This window comes from Saccostrea cucullata, unplaced genomic scaffold, assembly GCF_032062105.1.
Source record: "Saccostrea cucullata isolate Sc308-1 unplaced genomic scaffold, CSIRO_AGI_Scuc_v1 ctg7111, whole genome shotgun sequence".
Taxonomy (NCBI): Eukaryota; Metazoa; Mollusca; class Bivalvia; order Ostreida; family Ostreidae; genus Saccostrea; species Saccostrea cuccullata.
Genome location: NW_026928105.1, coordinates 4,335 through 9,148, shown reverse-complemented (window position 1 = coordinate 9,148; position 4,814 = coordinate 4,335). Strand labels below are relative to the sequence as shown.

Here is a 4,814-nt window from a genome sequence, read left to right as displayed (position 1 = left end):
TGGATGACCAAGATCTCTTGACCCACTTTGTTTAATATGGTATCTAAAGGTATGTCAGTAGTGTTTAAACTGTAATTTAATCACAAAGAAATGTAATGTATTGTTGAAAAACATTTAGATGAATATTTAATCTTTAACTGAAAGTTTGTTCCTTTAGGTGTCGATCGTACGTCGTCATTAATTAAAGTTCAAGTAAAGCCTGTACATATGGAGCACACCTTGTGTCTTTTATAACAAATTTAAATCACATATAGTTCGACCTGATTAAAATCAAGTTGTGCCAATCTGATCCCGCTATCACCTGCATATTATTCAATACTGACCCGAGAGCTTGCTATATGTAGCTCTCATAGATCTATACGATTAATTTTTAAACCAAAGTAGACTACTGTCAAACAAGTCGATGTTGCAGGAATTTTAACAACCCTTGTTTAAAGCCAGCATTATATTAACTCTATGGATGATATACTGACATTGTTAGCCAATATAACATCTGGGTTGTAAGTTGTTTGAAATATTCCATATCAATTGTTGGGCCTTCGTTTCTAATGCTTGATTTGACCATAGAATATTCCGTTTACACATGATCAATACACAGCAAATATGTCCGCTTGGCAGGGGATATGCACTCAAGGGCGCCTGGAATCACCTAGCTCTGGAATTAAGTTACAATAGTTCTTGGTTCCTTTTTTTCTTTATCTTAGATCGTTCACTGCATTTGTCATAAGAAATATCTAAAAGCACATATCTATAAAAGTGCTGGACAATTCATTATTTGTTGAATTAAAAATATGTATAATTTAGGATATTTACCACCTCAAACGTGCTGTCGTAATTTGTCCTGCATCACTATTTAAGTGCGTATCAGTCATTTTAGGAAAATTGCACTTTCTCTGAGTTAACCCTAATTTTGACGGCTGAGATGTCGTGGTATGAACAAGTTTAAAACATTAAATATATAAGAAATAAAATATTACAACAATAAATGCTGTTGTTATTTTTGCCCTTTCCTGGATAGAATTTCTGTCGGTATAATATTCACTAAATAATCATTGATACAAATAAAAACTGAAAAGTCTTTGTGTTTACGTAATAAATATGAAGGTTCTATTTTTAGTAAAATGACAAACCCGGGTATGCGTGGTGGGGGCAGGGGTGGTGGGCGTGTCCAGCGCGGTGCGGATCCAGAACGAATTGCCGGAATGTGACGTCACCATCATTGCTGACCGGTTCAGTCCGAACACCACTTCAGATGGGTCAGGTGGATTCTGGTTGCCACATCTGGTGGGAGGGGACAATCAGGAATTTGTCGCGTAAAAAATCTCATTCATCCATCGTTAATATTTCAAAATCTTACCAACATTTTATAACTACATGTATATTTAATTATCTTCTTAGGTTATAAATAAAGTGCCAGCTTCAATATGTAAAAGTTTCATGCAGATATTGCATGCTTTAATTGCTATCCTGATTCCTACGGTAGAAAATGCGGTGGCGACACCTGGGATTACCTGTTATATCTTGCAACCTCGCCTTTGGCCAGTCGCCTCGGGGCACAGATGGTCTCGGGTTACTCTTTCTTCGCAGAAACACAGGTAAACCAGAAAAGTCTTAACCATGTTATGAAACTTGATTATTTTTCAAAGGAAATGTATCTTCACAAAAACAAGAACGCTTTTTCTATTTCTAGCCTTTTTTTCTTTATTGAAATAGTGTCCAGGATGGCGGCACCAGGTCTTAGGATACCGCGAACTGGACAACAAAGAACTTAAACTTCTTTTCCCCAAGGCCAGGTAAAACCTAACTCATGATCTTGAGTTTGCAGTTTTATGTGCATTCAATTTTTACCGTATATCGTCTACGTGATGTAACATGTTGCACTTTGACTGGATACCAACCGGCTGTGTTCCTACCTATATCACACATGTCTTTGATTGGTCGGATTTTCTGTCCTGGGATTGGTCAGATACCCTGCTTACTAATAGGTTGTAGCTGTCTCTCTGTTGTAGATTTGGTGTGTTTTACACCACGGTGATGATCAATGTCAAGGCCTATCTGTCTTGGCTGATGTCAAGGTCAGTATGACAACGGGAGATTCGTTAGAAACCTTATATATAATCAGTTGGGTACAAAATATATGGTCGATTAATATTTGTTCAAGATATTTTGATCGAGTCATAATTTGTATTAGACAATATGTTATGCATTTGATTTATGTTTTATTTCTAGATTCAAGAATAGCAATGGAAAGTTCATACATAGACGAGTGGACAGTTTGGATAAGGTGCGTACATGGATATAAATATTTTTCTCTTCTATCCAAAGACCCGTAACTGTATTTAATTAATGCAAAAAAGATCTTGTGTAGCTCCTGTCAGATTATGACGTGGTAGTGAACGCTTCAGGGATTGGGTCAAGGACACTTGTCAAAGATAATGACGTCATTCCGATCCGAGGCCAAGTCACCAGGGTAATGACATAATAATGATTTACTTATGTGTTCTATTTTGTGTTGTGATCAGATGTGTGTAAAATAGAGAATATTACATACTAAAATCCATATCATATGTCATATCAGCCCGAGTGGCCCCAATAAGCCCGAGGGCCGAAGGCCCGAGGGCTGATATGGGACCCGAGGGCTGATGTGACATATGATATGAATTTTAGTATGTAGTATTCTATTTATCATATATTTAAAATACTTAATATGCGAGTTCACATATGGTCGTTGAAGAATGTTTGTGCTTGTTAGTGACATTTTTCTTTAAAATTTAATAGAGCCAATTTTAGGTAACTGGAAAAAATTAAGACCACAAATGTCATTAAAGAATTATTTTATACGAATATTTAAATAAAATAAAGTAAATTAACTTTTAAACTTAATACAAACGTTACTTCCGGTTTGATATGGATTTTCGGCCCGCCGGTCCGATACGTGATATGGCTTTTCGGACCGGTCCGTGATATGGGGTATTGTGACGTTACCCGTATCACACCGTGCAGAATCGGTGTATTTACTACTAAGTATATGATAAGTAGACATAATGTATACTTTTTTTATTTTCAGGTGAAAGCCCCGTGGGTGAAACATTTTATGACGTACGAAGGAACGAATGCACATTGTGAAAAATACATTTTACCTGGGTATAAAGTTTGATACTTTTACAGTTCAGTATTTTGTTTGAAACATAATGAATACATCCCAGTATCATTTTATTTACACATTCAATGAATCGGATTAGGTAGTGCTTTCCATTGTTTTTGATGTGTTCAATTTAACATTGTCACACTGGTGTGTTCGATTATCCATTATTTATGCTTTGTTTAATTATCCATTGTTTTGGTGTATTCGATTATCTAGAGCCGATGCTGTGCGTACTTGGTGGAACTGGTCAGACTGGCGACTGGAACACAAAAATTGATGACGTTGATCGCAAGGCTATTTGGGAGGGGTGTCTGGAACTAGTGCCTAGTCTGAAGGTATCATTTACTAGAATTTCGATAAACGAACACACAATCAAGGAGTGAGTCCCAACACCAGTCGGTGTAAAGATTGTGTGCAACATAAGTCCCGTAACATTTTCATTGTTGCTAAAATAGTGTGCAAAAGTATCGACTGAAGATGATGCAAAAGTTCTGTATTGAATTTTGTTCTCTGAGTAGGATGCAGAAATAATCCAACACTGGGTCGGCTTACGTCCACACCGAGGTTCCGGGGTACGGCTGGAAACTCTGAGGCTCCCGACAGGAAAAATGGTAAGTATGGTTTGTAAATAATATTACACACTTAATCTGACGTATATGATCCGCTCCTTTATTTTTAGATTGTACATAACTACGGACACGGGGGTTCGGGCGTGACGTTACATTGGGGGATGTGCGGGACAAGTCGTCAACGAGATCCGGGAAGCGCTCACTCAGACCCCGGCTAAGCTGTAGGGAGACGAAGTATTTATTACAGACCACCAGAGGGCCGTGAAATTGTGTGATAAAGAAGTCTTTAATGAAGAAGCGGGAAAATATGTTTTTATAAATACACGTAGTACCGATAAATCTAATATGTTGTTTGAAACTTTTTTAGGGAAGAGAATATTTAATGGTCACGTAATTTTTGTAAAGCAAATGAATGGAATGGAATGTTTTCTTTAAAGAACCATGATTCATTAAAATTGTATTTGCGCTATCAAATAAAGAGTTAAAAAAACGTTTGTATTAGTCAATTAAGAAGAGGTATTGGTAGATTATTCGGGTTTGAGTTTTTTTTATATACCTTTAAATAACTTTCTAATGTCTTCAAATTTATGAGGTTTGCTCATGACTTGTAATTCAAGTTCAGCAGCTCATTTCATTTTCATCTTTTAGCTTGTCATTTATCCCTCCTAAAAACTTTATTCCTTGCCTCTTTCACCAAGTAAAGGGACGCGGGTTTCCAAAGCGGAGGTTTTTCGCATGAGAAAAGAATATTTACCTTAAGATTCTTTGCTAATGAATTTTTAGGGGACAAACTAAATGCGCACGGGTTGTACTAATGTATTAACTCCCTATTTAGTGCAGTAGTCTGTTTGAAAGCGCGTAACGGAATTTGCTGACGCCTCTGGGCAGTTCAGAAGACTGGGGTAAATAAACTTGTAATTTTGTTGCTATTCTGTGCTTTTTAATAGTAAGAAACTGATGATTAAATCCCACTTAAAGATGAAGGATAAAGGCTAATTTATATCATTTAAAGACATTGTTTATTTGTAGCAAACCTGACTTTCTTTAAGAAATATTAACTTTTGTGGCCAAATTCTGGTGTGCCTAACGGGGTGTAAAAG

The 4,814-nt window shown here is 36.7% G+C and overlaps 1 pseudogene; it reads left to right on the top strand.

The window, feature by feature from the left end:
* Positions 1 to 1,131: 1,131 nt before the first annotated feature.
* LOC134276441 (D-aspartate oxidase-like) lies at positions 1,132 to 3,982 on the top strand (annotated as a pseudogene).
* Positions 3,983 to 4,814: the final 832 nt, after the last annotated feature.